Here is an 18944-nt window from a genome sequence, read left to right as displayed (position 1 = left end):
GCCATCTGCTCGACCCTTGGAATAGGCAATTTTTAAGGCTTGTGCGGGGTCGCTTGACATTCATTTCCTTTATAAAGGGATAAGCACCCATCTTTTACCATGTCTTCTCCTTCCTCAGCCTTCCCATCTTCGAGCTCCAGCGCCCAAGTCTCAATCCTTCTCCATTGCCACCATGCTCTCCGACCATGTCTGGATCTGGTTCACAAGGCAAGTGGTCGCCTCTTCCGTGACAAAGAAGGATATCCAGGGAAACCGCACACAGGCTTCCGACAAAGGGGCAAATCATCCCTACTCCAGAGCTTGGCAAAAGGGTCGTGTTCATCCCCCACTTCCTTCGTGGGTTAGGGTTTCCCCTTCACCTATTTGTTCGCAGCCTCATGTTCTACTATGGGCTAGATTTTCACTATCTAGCCCCGAACTCCTTCCTCCATATCTCGGTGCTCATCGTCATGTGCAAAGCATTTCTCTGCATCCCTCCGCACTTCGGCCTGTGGCTCAAGACCTTCAACGTGAAGCCGAAGGTGGTCGACGGGGAGCACGTGGATTCAGTAGAGCCATGGTGAGCAAGATTCCTCACCCCATTTGTCCTAAAGGGGCGTTTCTGGATACTGTCAAGACATGGCAGCAAGAGTGGTTCTACATCACCGAACCCCGCGGTACCAAGTGGGCGACCGCTCCTGTATTTAGATCCAGACCCCCTGTGCGACTTGCTTCTGGACCAACAAGGGCACAGATTGGGGATCGACTGGTGAGGTCCCAATGCTACAAAAGCGTATCAAAAGTATCATAGAGAAGAACACTCGCCTCACTGACGTGATTCAGGTGATGCTCATCCACCAAACCCTTCCCTGCCAGCGGCGGCCTCTCCATTTATGGGAGTTTAATTCGGAAGGGGCACGAAATCTGTGACTATTCTTTAGCACGACACACAAGGAGATTTGGAAATTTCTCTTTAAATCTCAAAAGTTGTGGCCAGAGACGTCCGAAGACGTTGGTCTTGAATGCAACCATCTGGCGCCTCCGGTAAGGGCTAAGCTTCCGCTTATAGCTTGCTTTGTTAATCCAGAGGATACACTAACCATTCCATCCTTTAAACAGGTCTGGACAAAGAAGGCGGAGCGGATCAGGTCTATGGCCCCCGTTCCCGAAGGCTCAGCCGATTCTTTCCTAATGAGGATGATGGTCCCGGCGCCATACCAGATGCCGGTAAAGAAGGACAAGAAGAAGAAGAACAGGGAGGCCGAAAGTGGCCTCCACCATGAAGGTACTTCAGACGCTATGTCCGGAGGAACCGAGGCTCCGTCCTCGCACGAGGGAAACGAAAACGAGGAAGAAGAGGAGGAGGAAGAAGATAACCCTCCTCTCGAAGGGAAAAAGAGGGCGGGCTCCGCAGAGCCGGAGGCGAGGGCGCCCAAGAGGGGAAAGTTATCACTTTTGGATGACTCAGATTCGGACACCGAGGATATCCTCAAGCCCCGCCCCCGGACCAAGCCCCTTGCCAAATCATATGTACCTGAGGACGCTTTAAATACATCCCCCCTTATGAATTGCGAGAATGATATTAAATCATGTGTTTCAGTCTGACCCGTGAGCTCCCTCAACAATCCTCCTCGTTAGGGGATTTGCCACCGGAGATGATGGAGAACGAGTCGCCTCCGCAAGTTTCCTCGCCCCATAAGGTGGATGACATCGAGGTGTCATCCCAGAGGATTTCTCCGGATTGTCCAGACATGGAGGGGGCCATTAATACGACATCGGAGGGAAATACCTCGGCCATTGAGGATACGGGGGGGCGCGCCCCCCGTGAAGACTGGGGATGGGGCCCTAGATCGTTGGCCCCCTAGCCGAATACTGCTCCGGAGATGGATCCAGAGTCGAGTGAGCGGCCCCCTTCAAGGGTGGGGGGCGCCTATTATTGCGGCGACCTCCATGAATCTGGAGGCACCGAACATGCGAGGGACGGACTGCGAAGTGTGTCCGTCTTGGAGGAGCACCATACCTTGATGGGTATGATGGCTGAGAAGATTCAGTCCACTAAAAGCGGGCTCCATGAAGCCTTTACGAGCCACCTAATAGGCTTCGAGGTATGCAATGTAATGTCTTTAGCCACTTTCCATATGGAAAATATGCCTATATACGGATAGTAGCCCCTGAGACTTTGGTCGGCCTAGGAAGAAGGGCGAACAAAGGATCTATATATATCTACAGGAATAACGTACATATTTGGCTGGAAAAACAAGCTTCATTGTTAGCGGGAACCGCCCAGGCCGCGGAGGTTTCCGAACTAAAACGGCAACTGAAGCAGGCCGATGAGAACATCGTCCTTATTAACAAGCGGCTCGATGAGGCACAAGGTATGCTGCGATCATCCCATTTGTGCCTATATGAATGTGTGAATGCCAAGTTAAAACATGTACTTTGTTATGTGTGAAATTGCAGATGGCGCTGCGGAGTTCGAGACCCTTAGGGGTGAACTTGCCCGGGCCAAGGAGCAGGCGAGAGTGAACAATGGGACTGCTGATAAAGGGGCTGCAGATTTGAATGCCGAACAGGCCACCCGGCGCCAGGTCGAGGAGCGGGTATCTGTAGTAGAGCAAGAGCTCAAGGACGCCGCCACAAGTGCAAGTCCCTCAAGGAGGAGAATAAAGCCAAGGCGAGCTTGCCAAGGCCCTTCGGGAGGCTAAAGAGGTGCGGTCCGAATCTAGGGCGGCTCGCGAGGAGATCTGGCAGACCGGACAGATAGTGGCTGGTAAGCCATTTCTTTTACAGACCGAGTTTGGCGATCAGAGATATGCCTTGCTTAATCAACTTTGGAGTTCTCCAGACGCTTTTGTGGATCTTCCAAAGAGTGTCGCCGACGCCGCGCAATTCTTCCAGTCTCAGGAGGGAGAAGCTGTTTTGGTCACAGTTTGTGGCGTGGGAGCGCCCAGCGTTGCTAAACGACCCAATGGTGCAATGGGCCGAGCTGCATAAGATGTGTGGAGTGGCCATGAAGGACTTTGTCGGTGTCAAAACCGACGGATCTCGGGTAGGGGGTCCTGAACTGTGCGTCTAAGGTGGATGGTAACAGGAGGCAGGGGACATGATGTTTTACCCAGGTTCGGGCCCTCTTGATGGAGGTAAAACCCTACATCCTTCTTGATTTATTCTTGATAATATGAGTAGTACAAGAGTTGATCTACCACGAGATCGAAGAGGCTAAACCCTAGAAGCTAGCCTATGGTATGATTGTCTGTTGTCCTACAGACTAAACCCTCCGGTTTGTATAGACACCGGAAGGGGCTAGGGTTATACAAGGTCGGTTACAAAGGAGGAGATATATATATCCGTATTGCCTAGCTTGCCTTCCACACCAAGTAGAGTCCCATCCGGACACGGGACGAAGTCTTCAATCTCGTATCTTCATAGTCCAATAGTCCGGCCAAAGGATATAGTCCGGCTGTCCGGAGACCCCCTAATCCAGGACTCCCTCAGTAGCCCCTGAACCAGGCTTCAATGACGATGAGTCCGGCGCGTAGTGTTGTCTTCGGCATTGCAAGGCGGGTTCCTCCTCCGAATACACCACGGAAGAATTTGAATACAAGGATAGTGTCCGACCCTGCAAAATAAGTTCCACATACCACCGTAGAGAGAATAATATTACCACAAATCTAATCTGCTGACACGTTTTGGCAGCATGACATCACGCCGCGGCCCGGTAATTATTTGAACCGTTTTTCTTTAACCAACCCCGCACATAACGTGAGGCGGTTTCTTGACACGTCTTGTCAAAGCAGAGATCGTGTTCCCCTTATTACGGGATTCTCATCAATACAGACGTGGGTAACCCAACCATGCCTAGGACTCCTAGATTTTAGGCAAGTCCCAAACGGCCACGAGGAGGACGCTTGATATTCACCCTCTTTACAAAGGGACGAGGCTGTTACTTTTTTCCTTCCTGTGCTCAATCGAATCCCTCCCCCGCCTCGAGTTCAAACACCCAAAGCCAAGGTCAGGTGCTTCGGACCTTCAATCATGTCCGAATCCAGCCTTCAAGGCCGGTGGATGTCTTCCTCCGTCACGGAGGAGGACATCAAGAAGTTGAGGGAGGCCAGATATCTGACCGCCGAAATTTCCCATAGGCTGCCTGCCCAAGGGTAGGTCGTCCCTACTCCCGAACTCAACGAGAGCGTTGTGTTCGTCTCCCACTTCCTCCGAGGACTAGGCCTTTGTAACACCCCGTATGTAACATGCCATATTTGTATTCCAACTCTTGCCATTTCCGGCACTAAGTTATGTTATTTCCTCGTTGTCAGGTTTTTGTCTTTGTGTTGATTTGTCGTTGTCATGCATCTCATATCATGGAATCACGTGCATCGCATTTGCATACATGTTCATCTCATGCATCCGAGCATTTTCCCCGTTGTCGGTTTTGCATTCCGGCGCTCCTATGTCCTCCTATGTCCCTTTCTACCTCTTTTCATGTGCGGGTGTTAAACATTTACGGATTGGACCTAGACTTGCCAAGTGGCCTTGGTTTACTACCGGTAGACCGCCTGTCTAGTTTCGTGCCATTTGGACTTCATTTGATACTCCAACGATTAACCGAGGGACCGAAAAGGCCTCGTGTGTGTTGCAGCCCAACACCCCTTCAAAGTGACCCAAAACCAACCTAAAGCTCCTCCATAATCTAGATCGTTCGATCACGATCGCGTTGCCGCAAACCGTGCTCAATTTGGAGCCTCCTAGCTCCCTATGCGTATATATATATATATATGTGCCTCCCCGTCAAAATCCGAACGAAACCCTAGACCCCTCCCTCTCCACGCGCCGCCGGACAAAATCCGGACGGCCGGACACGTCCGCCAGCTCCGCCGGACAAACCAGCGCATGACACATGTCCCGCGGGCCAGCCCCACTTCACAGCCGCCGCGCGGGCCCGCCAGGCCCAGTGCCGGCCCTCCCCGCCGCCGACCGGGCCGAAGCCGCGCGCCGCCCGCGCCCGCTTCTTCCTCCTCGCGCCCGCTGCAACCTTTCGCTAGATCCTCGCCGCCAGAGAGCTCCGCCAGCCGCCCCTCGCCGCCCGGATGTCAGCTCCGCGCCGCCGGGGACGTGCGCCGGCGACCGCCGCCAGACGTCGCCGCCTCCAAGCGCCCCTCGCCGCCCTCAGATCCCCGTAGAACGCTGCCACCCGCCGCCTCTTCTCCGTTTCCGGCAAGCTCGCGCCGCCGCCCTCAGTTCATGTGCGCCGACTGCTACAGTAAGCGATCCAGATCCGGATCTCGGGTTGACTTTTGCCCCCTAACCCTAATATTTTATGCCTACTTCATCATGCCATAACTCTGCAACCATGGCTCCGTTTTGGGCGTGTAGCATATCGATTTGTTCATCTCGACGAGTACTTCATTTCATCTCATTGCATCATGTTCAGTCGAGCTCATCTTGATGCCCTAAATGCTGTTGGAAGAGCGCTAGAATCTGTTAGTTTCAGATTCATATCAGTAATTGGCCATTTGTCATTTTTGCCATGATTGATGCGTGCCTCCTATGAACTTGAGCCCTACATGAGTTTTGATGTATGCCATGCCATCTTTTACAGGGGTGTATGCCATGTATTTTTGTGATATCTGTGGTGACTTGCACAAGCATGCAAAGTAGCCCTCTTAATGTTTCTGATTTCAGGGACTTAGAAATATTCTAAGTCTTTGCCCTGTCATTATTTTTATGCCATGTGTTCTTGTTGCTACCGAGTGATCCATGCCTCTTTTGAGCATGATCAGTAAGGATGTTTTGTAGATATTGTTGTGCTCTATCCATCCATGCCTTTGTTTGTAGTTATGGAGCACCCTAGCTTGAGTCAATCGAATTCTACTTTTGCTATAAAATGTTCCTGGCAGAATGTTTACATGTTAAGCATTTTTGCCGAGCTTGTTGTAGTTGATCCATGCATGCTATGATGTTGTTCTTGCCATTTCGATCTTCTATGCCATGTCTACTTGTTGGGTTTTTGCCTAGTTTGTCATGCAATGCCATGTGGTGAGTGCATCGAGCTCGTAAACATGCCTACTCAATATCTGTTTTGCCATGTTCCAGTTTTTTGCTAAGTCTGAATCTGTTAACGATAATTGCTATGTTCACATGGTTGCCATTGTATTTTCTGATCCCTTTTGGCTTTTAGTCAGTAAGGGACTTTTGTTGTATGCTTTGAGTAGCTTCATGCAATGCCTTGCTTTTCCATGATATGTTCCTGTAGCATGGTGCTACCGTGCTCTAAACATTGCTTCCTGATGTTAAATTCCTGGCATGTTGTTATTTTCACTAAGTTTGTAACCTGATATCTTTTGCACTTTTGCCATGCTTGTTTGAACCTGTTATTGAGTGAATTAGCCGTAGCTCAGTGTTCATCTTTTGTCAAGCATCTTGAGTGGATCCCTGCCATGTATTTTGTTGCTATGTTAGAGTGTAGTAGCTTGTTGTTCTTGATGCATTTACGTGGCCTCGTGCTGTTAATCGCAGATCGGTGCCATATTTGTTTTGCTTGTCTTTTCCAAACCGTGCATCTGATTCCGGTGATCTCTATATCGATTTCGACCAAAATCAAATCACCTTTCCAGTGGTTCTCTTGGTTTTCCAATTTGAGGCCAGGTTTGATCATTCCTTTCCGAAACATGCATATGCATCGCATATCACATCGCGCATATCATGCCATATCTTGCATCATGTTGCTTGTGCATTGCATGTGGTTGATTGTGTCTCCCTTTGCTTGTTGTTCTTGCTTGGGTAGAGCCGGGAGACGAGTACGTGGTCGAGGAGCCCGTTGAGTACGCTTACGAGGATCAAGCTAACGTCAACTCGGAGAACTTTGCAGGCAAGATGACCATACCCTCGAAATCACTTCCATCTTTGCTTGCTAGATGCTCTCTCTATTGCTATGCCTATGCTATGATACCTACCACTTGCTTATCATGCCTCCCATATTTCCATGTCAAACCTCTAATCCACCTTGTCCTAGCAAACCGTTGTTTGGCTATGTTACCGCTTTGCTCAGCCCCTCTTATAGCATTGCTAGTTGCAGGTGAAGATTGGAGTTTGTTCCTTGTTGGAACATGTTTATTGTTGGGATATCATTATTATATCTTGTCTATTTTTAATGCATCTATATACTTGGTAAAGGGTGCAAGGCTCGGCCTTATGCCTGGTGTTTTGTTCCACTCTTGCCACCCATGTTTCCGTCATACCGGTGTTCTGTTCCTTGATTTTGCGTTCCTTACACGATTGGTTATAATGGGAACCCCTTGACAGTTCGTCTTGAATAAAACTCCTCCAGAAAGGCCCAACCTTGGTTTTACCATTCGCCACCTAGCCCCTTTTCCCTTGGGTTTCCGCAGCCCGAGGGTCATGTTTATTTAAACCCCCCGGGCCAGTGCTCCTCTGAGTGTTGGTCCAAACTGAGCTTTCTGCGGGACCACCTCAGGGAAACTTGAGGGTTGGTTTTACTCGTATCTAGTCTCATCTAAGTGTGCCCTGAGAACGTGATATGTGCAGCTCCTATCGGGATTTGTCGGCACATTCGGGCGGTTTTGCTGGACTTGTTTTACCATTGTCGAGATGTCTTGTAACCGGGATTCCGAGTCTGATCGGATTGTCTTGGGAGAAGGAATATCCTTCGTTGACCGTGAGAGCTTGTGATGGGCTAAGTTGGGACACCCCTGCAGGGATTTGAACTTTCGAAAGCCGTGCCCATGGTTATGCGAAGATGGGAATTTGTTAATGTCCGGTTGTGGAAAACCTGAAACTTAACTTAATTAAATTGAATCAACAGAGTGTGTGGCCGTGATGGTCTCTTTTCGGCGGAGTCCGGGAAGAGAACACGGTCTCATGTTATTCTTGTACGTAGGTTGTTCTAGGATCTCCTCTTGATCATAGTTTCTCGACCGTGCCTTTGCCTTCTCTTCTCGCTCTCATTTGCGTATGTTAGCCACCATATATGCTAGTCGCTTGCTGCAGCTCCACCTCATATTTTACCCTTCCTATAAGCTTAAATAGTCTTGATGGCGTGGGTGTGAGATTGCTGAGTCCCCGTGACTCACAGATTCCTTCCAAAACCAGATGCAGGGACCGATGATACAGCTCCAGGTGATTCGACTGAGCTCAAGTGGGAGTTCGATGAGGACTCAGGACGATACTATGTTTCCTTTCCAGACGATCAGTAGTGGTGCCCAGTTGGGGCGATAGGGGACTTTGTCGCATTTGGGGTTGTTCTTTATTTTGGTTCCGTAGTCGGACCTTGAGTGTAACTGGATGAATGTAATGATATTTATGCTATTGTGTGACGTGGCGAGTGTAAGCCAACTATGTACCTCTTTTCCCTATTCATTACATGGGTTGTTGTGAATATTACCTCCCTTGCGACATTGCTTACAATGCGGTTATGCCTCTAAGTCGTGCTTCGATATGTGGGAGATATAGCCGCATCGTGGGCATTACAAGTTGGTAAACAGAGCCTTCCCCGACTTTAGGAGCCCCCTGCTTGATCGAATCGCTGGCGTTGTTGAGTCTAGAAAATGTTTTGAGTCATTCGGGATTATATATATCAGAGAGTAGGATTCTTTTTACTCCTCAGTCCCTTCGTCGCTCTGGTGAGGCATCCTGACGTAGAGTTTTGACTCTTCTCTTCTCAAATTTCACTAAAAAAATTTAGAATCACGCGGGTATCTTGGAATCGTTCCGATGGATTTGTGACGAGAACATTGTTCTTGGTGCCTCCTGACATTTAGGGATTGTGGCAGTGTCCCGAGGAGTTGAGCTCTGAGGTGTTGTCGTCACAATTTTATCGTTGCAACTCTGGAATACCTGAGTTTCGCCGACATCAAAAATCTCTTTTATGCAGTTTTTGGTGAGATAACCTCAACGCCACCCAGTACTGGGGCGGGAGTTCGGGAGTATTGCCATAACTCGTATAACGGATGCTTTTCGAAGGTTGAGGTAAATGATTTCCGAAGGTTTCTTGGTTATGTGTTGAAGGATGGATACAGCTGGATGTTGGATTTTCTAGCTTTGGGTGGGATATTATGCTTCCCCTGTATCCCCAACACCTGATTGCATAACCGGAAAGGTTCAGAAGTTTAATAGGTGGGAATTCATGTAGCTCTAGTATTTCTTCCGCGGATATTTGGTTTGTGATCGGGTAATCCTCACCAAGTATTTGTTCATGTCCGTACCTTATTGTTTTATTCTTCTTCTACCTCTATCTAAGTGGCTTCTCAATTTATGGAAGTGTGACCATTTCAATTGGAATGCATTCATTCATTTTGTTCGGATGTTAAGACTATATGTTGCAATTTCGATCCACTGGATTCAGCTTGAATATATGTGTGTCAAGATGCTAACGGATGTCACCCTCTTTAGGATGGCTCCTCCAATGCGTTCGAATCCTGATCCGCCACCACCACCTCCACCTCCGGAGGCATGGCAAGGTGTGATGGCCACTACCAATGCAAACACGCAGCTGATCATGCAACTCTTGCAAGAGCGCAACCAAGGGAATCAAGGCCATGGCAACAATCAGAATCAGTTTGCTACACTCAACCAGTTCCTCGCTAACCAGCCAAAGACCTTCAGTAACTGTGCCGAGGCAACAGACGCTGATGATTGGCTCGTGGATATCTACAAGCATTTCGAGTGCAGCAACGTCAGGCCTGAGGACTTTGTCAAGTTTGCCTCGTTCCAACTCAAAGACCAAGCTGCAGAGTGGTATCATCAATACAAAGATTCCAGAGGAGGTCGTGTGATTACCTAGGATGAATTCCGTCAAGACTTCAAAGCTCATCACATTCCTGAGGGTGTTGTTGAGAGCAAGCGTGAGGAATTCCGCAACCTAAAGCAAGGCAGCTTGTCTGTTTACCAGTATAACATCATGTTCCAGAAGCTCGCTCGTTTCGCCAAGCAGGACGTCCCCGACGAGACGAGCATGACTTATCAGTTCAGAGGTGGCCTCAGAGAAGATCTTCAACTTGCTCTCGTGCTTTTTGAGCCTCAGAAGTACGATGAGTTTTACAACATGGCACTGAAACAAGAGATTGCTCAACTCAAGTGCGATGATTCCAAGAAGCGAGTCAGAGATGCAACTCCTTCTTCCTCAACTCAAGTGGTGACTAAGCAGCAAAAGTATTGGTTGCGTCCTCCTCCTCCGTTCCGTCAGCCTTATCAGCAGAAGAGCAAAGGTGGCAATGGATCTTCCCACCCACCAACCCAGGCTTTCAGAACAAGACTTCGTCTCATGCTCCAAGATCAAGTGCTCTGTATCACAATCCTCTCTCGGAGGTCACGTGCAACAAGTGTCAGCAGAAGGGTCACTATGCCAACAAATGCTTCAATCAGAGGCGTCTTCCTCCTCCTCCTGTGAGATCTGCCAGTACCGCAGTGGTCAAACATAATCCCAAGCACGCCAAGGTCAACATGATGAACGCAGCTTAGGCAGAGGACTCGTCAGATGTGATTATGGGTAACCTTCCTGTTAACGATATTCCAGCAAAAGTTCTTTTTGACTCTGGTGCATCGCATTCTTTCATGTCATTCCCATTTGCATCGGAGCACAACTTTGGCACTAAGGCATTACCTAAAGCATTGCAAGTTGTTTCTCCAGCTATGCGTTTGAGCTCTAGCATGATGGTCCCGGATATTTCTATCATGATGGGTGATTTCAAGTTTCTAGCTTCTCCAATGGTCCTTGGTAACTTGGATATCGATCTTATTCTCGGAATGGACTGGGTTTCTAAGCACAAGGCTCATCTTGATTGTGATGCCAGACAGATTCAATTGACACATTCGTCTGAGGATGTAATCGTCTTTGCCGCTCGTGATAATATGTGTCAGGACCCCGATTCCAAGTCACATCGATCTAGCCGGTAACACCTCATATCACATTGCGGCCTCACGCACGGTATAGCCACGGGTGTCGCCTTACCATGGCCCGGGACCGTTTGCGCCTTTTGGCTCACATATATGATAGTGTCGCTAGCATCCATATGACAGAGAACCCGGGCCGACATGGCTAGTCGTGGACCCAAAGCGGCACAGACCTATGGAGACAGGCATACATGAATCACATCGAGCATGTCGGTCATCAGCGAGTGAATCCGGGCTATAGCACTAGGCTAACAGGACTCCGGGGAACCCGGGCTATAGCAGGCTAGGTAGGACTCCGGAAGTCACCGCGTGACATTTCCCCGAAGGGATAGACATAGGAACAAAGTGAAACACATGTCGGCCAGTCAAGTGTCCTGAGCAGTAGTGCTGGGCTAGGAGGACTCCGATGAACCGGGCTGTAGCGGACTACTATGGCTCAAGGAGCACTAGACTACATTTCCCCATAAGAGAGGCTGCCAAGGATAAACAACCAGATTGTCGGATCCCACACATACCAAGCATTTCAATCATACACACAATATGCTCGATATGTGCAAATACAACATGGCATCACAACAAAACTCTACAACTCAAGTGCTCTATTTAAAGGCTCCAGAGAGCCATACATAACATGTTCATACAGGTAGGGGTCACATGACCCGACACTCAAGTCATACAAGCATACAAGCACATGCGGAAGCAAATAGTCTGAGTACAGACACTAGAAAGAAAGAAGGCTTCTCAAAGCCTGTCTATCTACATAGGGCCCTCCATGGCCAGGATCACCACCTGGGTGGAAATTTACTCATCGACGTCGAGGTCTATATAAAACCCATCGGAGGGGGCGGTGTTGTCGTCTGAAAACAGTAATCAAAGCAAACATGAGTACAAAGGTACTCAGCAAGTCTTACAACAGAACCTACTATACATGCTCATTCTCAAGAAGGTGGTGGAGTTATTGTAGCAAGCCAGCTTTGACTCTTGGCTAAGCTATCCTACGAGACACCACTACCAAAATAGTTTTCGCACACGAGTCCACTAATCACCAACACAATACTCCACTGGGGATCCTCCCTCGTCATCCTACGAGAGGGCCATCCTCGGTACTCACACTTATCTTGAGTCTTTTAGTAGTAACCATTAACTTGTTTATGAACTGTATAGGCAACCAAGTAGTCCTTTACCGCGGATGCGGATATTCGAATAGATGATGTTAACCCTGCAGGGGTGTACTTCTGCATACACTCTCTCACCACTTACCATCGTTTACACGACATGTACTCGGCAACCTTCAAGCGGAAGCCCAACGAGGGTGTCGGCCACGGCCTACCTAAACACTCAAGTCTCTAGTCCAGGTTTATCTCCTATCCAGGTTCCATCTGCAGGGAGTCCGAACGATGTGAACAGGGTTCTCGAGACACCAAACGGGTGACTCGATACACCGTGCCACGGTGTATCTATCGCATCATAGCCCACCCCTAGGGTCAGTGCTACGCACGGCCGCCAACACATAACCTACAAACACCAGAAACTAATTGCAACTCCTGGACAGAGTACTAGGGTGATTAAGAAGCCGAGAGGGTCAATTAAGGATCCCAATGCATGGTAGTAGCTGATTCTTAAATCACACATACAGATCTTAGTTCTTAGGGATGGCCTCAATGAAACAAACCACCATGTACTCCTACATGGCCTCTCATCGATACCTTTACCAAATCATGTTCAGCACATCTATCACATTACTGACATAATCATTTCACTCTAGCCCATCGCCCAGATAAACCAGACCTGACACAACTCTAAGCATAGCAGGCATAGCAAGGTAGGAAACACATACATGGCTCAATCAACTCCTACACATGCTAGTGGGTTTCATCTAGTTATTGTGGCAATGACAGGTCATGCAGAGGATAAGGGTTCAACTACCGTAGCACACAGTAGTTTGAAACGTTGTGGTCTTAATGCAGTAAATGAGAGTAGAGGCGAGAACATGGGATTGTATCGATATGATCAATGTGGCTGCTTGCCTGATGGAGTGGTAGTAGGGTACTGCCCTTCAGTTGGATACTCGAAGATATCCTCGGAGGCAGAACCTACCACGAAAGACACACAGAATATAATCAACACATGGCAATATGCAACAATATGATGCATGCTATGACATGGCCAAATGATGTGTCATGCCTAATGCAATGTGAAACAAGTTGAAATGGGTCCATTTGAATCAAAAATTCAAATGGAAGCTTAAGTTCTTATGCATTATAAGTGTATTAGCTTGTTTCACCTAAACATCAAGATTAAAGTGTTTTTTCATGCATGAAACCATTACAGATGGAAAGATTGAATTTTTCTGATCATTTTTTATATGTAATTTGTTGGATTTGGAGCTATTGTTGATTTTCTATGATTTTTAGAAGTTTAGGCTATTTTCTGGAATTTCCTATATAAGAATAAATCCAGAAAATAAATAATTGCATCAGCACTGCATCACTATGAGGTCAGCGAGTCAAAGGCGCCAGCCCAGGTCAAACCTGACGGCTGGGACCCACATGTCAGTGAAGCATCTAATTAACAGGGTTAAATTAACACTAACTAAACTGTCAGTGGGGCCTGGGCCCGCATGTTAGTGACCTAAACTAACTAAAATTAGTTAGTGCTAACCCTAGGTTAATTAACAGAGGGGGGCCCACTTGTCATGGACTCAGGGGAGTCAACTTGGGCCCACCCAGTCAAAGTCAATGGGTCAAACCCGCCGGCGTTTAACCGTTGACGAGGCCAGATGCGGCGGAGGCTTCGGAAAACGCCCACAGACGACCATTTGCGCGGCGGAGAGGCTCTACGCATTGATGGGAGTAAGCCACAGCATTTGGTGGCAGTAGTTGGGCTCGGGGTTGCCGGAAACGACACCGGCGACGAGTTTGGTGGCGGCCGGAGTCGGGTGAAGATGAACCCGAGGCTACGGGGCACGGCGAGGCATGTGGGGTGGTGCGTTGGGTTCCTGGGGACGTGGTGAGTCCGGTGACGCGCTCGGATTCGAGCTTACGCATCTATGGCTACGATGGTGACACGGCCGGCGGAGCCGAGCTCTCGGCCGTGATGGCCAACGGGGTTAGGGGCAGCTCGAGCGACGTGGCTATGGGGAGAAGAGAGAGGAGCTCACAGCGAGTGCAACGGTGGCCTCGGAGAGCATGGGGAGGCAGCGAGTCGAGCGCGGGGTCGCCAGCGATCTCGGAGCCCGAAGGTTGAAGAAGAGGTCAAGGAAGACGTTGCAGGGCTTCCGGCGTTGTGTTGCTCAGCGAGGAGGTCGAGGGAGATGCGGCGGAGCTCGTGGACACGGTGGGGCGGCACGGGGACGACGGTGGCTACGGCTACGGCGGTAAGACGGCGGCAGCTGCGTCGGCCATGGCTTCGGGGGAGCGAGGGAGAGAGCAGGGGGAGGAGTGTGAGGTGTCCAGGGGGTCGAGGGCGCGACGTGGAGGCCGTCTAGCCCGTCCAGCGGCGAAGCGGCAAGCAGGAGGTGGCGCTCGGTGGTGCGCGCGCGTCGGGCACGCGCCTGTCGTCCTTCTGTCCCAAGGAAGGGGACGACTGGCACGGCCAGATGGACTGGGCCGTGCTGGGCCGGCCGTTTGGGCTACAGGTGCGCCAAGTAAGAAGGCCCGGGTGGGTTTCTCTCTCTCACTGTGTTCTGTTTTTATTGATTTTCTATTATTTCTGTAACTTTGTGGCTTTATTAAAAATAGTTAGGCACTTACAAAAATCCTGAAAATAATCATAGGCTCTGTTTAGATTATTTCCAACAGCCCACACTTATTTCCAGAATTATTTGAGCATTTAAAATATTTTATAGTATTTAAATGCCCAAATTCAAATACTTATGATTTAATTCAAAAAATTCAGAATGTCCTAGAAAAGGGTGCACCATTTTTGCTAGGGGTTTTAGCCCAATCCAGAAATGATGAACATTTTGTGAAGGGCATTTTGGGTTCATTGAAACCAATTTTAGTAAACCCTAGTTGGTTTAAGGGGGTGCTGGGGGTTCTGTTATCCCCATTTCATCTTTCTGGGAGAATTAAACATGATGCAAACACTCTAATGCATGAACTTGCTAGGGTGTGACAACACCACTCGACTGTTTTCTCTCAATGAGAAGGGTGAGGTGGATGCCATTTTTCAGATCCCAGTCGTTTGCGAATATCAAGACGTCTTTCCAAAAGAGCTTCCAGGAATGACTCCGCACCGGCCAGTTGAATTCGTCATCGATCTTGAGCCTGGCACGGAACTTGTTTGCAAACGTCCTTACAATCTTGGACCTGGAGAGTTGATGGAGCTAAAGAAACAACTCGATATTCAAGAGCGAATGGGTCTCATCCGACCAAGTTCTTCTCCATGGGGTTGTGGTGTTCTTTTCGTCAACAAGAAGGATGGAACGGACCGACTTTGTGTCGACTACCGTCCATTGAATAAGAAGACCATAAAGAACAAGTACCCACTTCCCAACATCAACGAGTTGTTTGAACAACTCAAAGGTGCTCAAGTATTCTCCAAGCTTGATCTTCGTATGGGCTATCATCAGATTCACATTCGTGAAGAAGATATCCCCAAGACAGCATTCAAAACAAGCCATGGTTCATATGAATACACTGCCATGTCTTTCAGCCTTGTCAACGCCCCTCCAACATTCTCTCGCATGATGAACTTCATCTTCAACGCCTACACAAATGACTTCGTCTTGGTCTACCTCGATGACATTTTGGTCTTTTCCAAGAACAAGGAGGATCATGCCAAGCACTTGAGATTGGTTCTGGACAAACTCAGAGAACATCAGTTCTATGTGAAGTTTTCAAAGTGCGAGTTTTGGCTTGATGAGGTTCTCTACCTTGGACATATCATCTCCGCCAAGGGCATAGCGGTTAATCCTGAGAAGGTGTCTGCAATTGTGAATTGGGAATCGCCTCAGAACATGAAGCAACTCCACAGCTTCGTTGGGCTCGCAAGCTATTGACGAAGGTTCGTTGAGAACTTCTCAAAGATCACAAAGCCTCTGTCCAACCTCCTACATAAGCATGTGAAGTATGTCTGGTCGCCTGAATGTGACATCGCTTTCAACACCCTGAAAGAGAAGTTAGTCACTGCTCCATTTCTGACTCCTCCTGATGAATCCAAACCGTTCGAGGTCTTCTGTGATGCTTCCCTTCAAGGTCTTGGTGCAGTGGATGCAAGAGAAGAAACTTGTGGCCTATACCTCTCGCCAGTTAAAGCCCAATGAAAAAACTACCCCACTCATGACCCGAGTTGGCGGCAGTTTTCCATGCTCTTTTAACTTGGAGACATCTCTTATTGGGAAGAAAAGAGGACATCTTCACTAATCACAAGAGTCTCAAGTACATCTTCACTCAGCCAAACCTCAACCTTAGGCATACTCGTTGGGTCGAAATTATTCAAGAGTATAATCCGAGTATTGAATATACTCCAGGCAAGGCTAATGTAATTGCTGACGCATTGAGCAGGAAGGCTTACTGCAACAATCTGATTCTCGAGCCTTACCAACTGGAGCTTTGTGAAGCTTTCCGCAAACTCAATCTTCAAGTTGTTCCTCAAGGTTTCCTTGCCAACCTCCAAGTCTCTCCTACTTTGGAAGATCAGATTCGCGAGGCTCAACTTCTTGATGCTATGGTGAAGGTGAAAATTGGGATTGCCAAGAGTCAACCCAAGTACAAGTGATATCGTCTTGATGGCAAGGATACTCTATTATTCGAGGATCGCATTGTTGTGCCTAAGGGTGACTTTGTAAAGTCATTATGAATGAGGCTCACAATTCACTCCTCTCTATTCACCCTGGAAGTACAAAGATGTACCAGGACCTCAAGCAGTCGTATTGGTGGACTCTAATGACGTGTGAGATTGCTCTGTTTGTGAATGAATGTGATGTCTGCAGAAGAGTGAAAGCAGAACACCAACGACCAGCTGGTCTCCTCCAACCTCTTGCCATTCCAGAATGAAAGTTTGGCCATGTTGAGATGGACTTCGTGACTGGATTTCCAAAGTCCAAGCGTGGCAATGATGTTATCTTCGTTGTCATCGACAAGCTCACTAAAGTGGCTCATTTCCTTACTATCAAAGAATCTATCACAGCAGCTCAGTTGGCAGAGCTACATACCTCCAGGATTGTCTCCTTGCACGGCATTCCGCAGTTGATATCTTCAGATCGTGGCAGCATCTTCACATCCAAGTTCTGGGATTCTTTTCAGAAGGGCATGGGCACCAACATTCACTTCAGCACAACCTTTCATCCTCAAACCAGTGGCCAAGTCGAGCGAGTTAATCAAATTCTTGAAGATATGCTCAGGGCATGCGTCATTTCTTTCGGTATGAAGTGGGAAGATTGTCTTTCCATACGCCGAGTTCTCCTACAACAACAGCTTCCAAGCGAGTTTGGGCAAGGCCCCATTCGAGATTCTCTATGGCAGGAAGTGCCGTACTCCTCTTAACTGGTCAGAGACGGGTGATCGTCAACTTCTTGGCAATGACTTGATCACAGAGGCTGAAGAAATGTGCAAAGTCATTCGTGATAATCTCAAAGCCGCGCAATCGTTCCAGAAGAGTTACTATGATAGCAAGCATCGTGACTTGGCTTTCGAGATCAGAGACCATGTTTACCTCCGCGTCTCTCCAATGGAAGGTACTCGCCGCTTCGGTATCAAAGGAAGCTTGCCCCTAGATACGTGGGCCCATTCAAGATCATTGGCAAAAGAGGCGATCTCGCCTATCAACATGAGCTTCCATCCAACTTTGCAAATGTGCACGACGTGTTTCACGTATCTCAGCTCTGCAAGTGTTTCAAGACTCCTGACCGCACCATCAACTTTGTAGAGATTGATCTCCAGGAAGACTTGTCTTATCATGAGCACCCCGTTGCTATTCTTGAAGAAACTGAGCGCAAGACTCGCAACAAGTCTATCAAATTCCTGAAAGTCAAGTGGTCACATCATTCCAACCGTGAAGCCACCTGGGAACGCGAGGATCACCTCCGTTCTGAGTACCCGGAGTTTTTCTAGTCCTAGATCTCGGGACGAGATCCTTTCATAGTGGTGGAGTGTTGTAACACCCCGTATGTAACATGCCATATTTGTATTCCAACTCTTGCCATTTCCGGCACTAAGTTATGTTATTTCCTTGTTGTCGGGGTTTTTTCTTCATGTTGTTTTGTCATTGTCATGCATCTCATATCATGTCATCACGTGCATCGCATTTGCATACATGGTCGTCTCATGCATCCGAGCATTTTCCCCGTTGTCCATTTTGCATTCCGGCGCTCCTATGTCCTCCGGTGTCCCTTTCTACCTCTTTTCCTGTGCAGGTGTTAAACGTTTTCGGATTGGCCTGAGACTTGCCAAGCAGCCTTGGTTTACTACCGGTAGACCGCCTGTCAAGTTTCGTGCCATTTGGACTTCATTTGATACTCCAACGGTTAACCTAGGGACAGAAAAGGCCTCGTGTGTGTTGCAGCCCAACACGCCTCCAAAGTGGCCCAAAACCCACCAAAACCTCCTCCATCATCTAGATCGTTCGATCACGATCATGTGGCCGCAAACCGTGCTCAATTTGCAGCCTCCTAGCTCCCTATGCCTATATATATGTGCCTCCCCGTCAAAATCCGTACGAAACCCTAGACCCCTCCCTTTCCACGCGCCGCCGGACAAAATCCAAACGGCCGGACATGTCTGCCCGCTCCGCCGGACGAACCAGCGCGTGACACGTGTCCCGCGGGTGAGCCCCACTTCGCCGCCGCCGCGCGGGCCCGCCAGGCCCAGCGCCGGCCCTCCCCGCCGCCGACCGGGCCGAAGCCGCGCACCGCCCACGCCCGCTTCTTCCTCGTTGCACCCACCGCCGCCTTTCGCCCGATCCTCGCCGCTAGAGAGCTCTGCTGGCCGCCCCCGCGCCGGAGCCGCCCCTCGCCGCCCGGATCTCTGCCCCGCGCCGCCGTGGACGTGTGCCGGCGACCGCCTCCAGACGCCGCCGCCTCCAAGCGCCCCTCGCCGCCCTCAGATCCCCGGAGA

This window comes from Triticum dicoccoides, chromosome 3A, assembly GCF_002162155.2.
Source record: "Triticum dicoccoides isolate Atlit2015 ecotype Zavitan chromosome 3A, WEW_v2.0, whole genome shotgun sequence".
In the NCBI taxonomy this organism is placed as follows: domain Eukaryota; kingdom Viridiplantae; phylum Streptophyta; class Magnoliopsida; order Poales; family Poaceae; genus Triticum; species Triticum dicoccoides.
Note: the sequence above shows the minus strand (reverse complement) of the source record.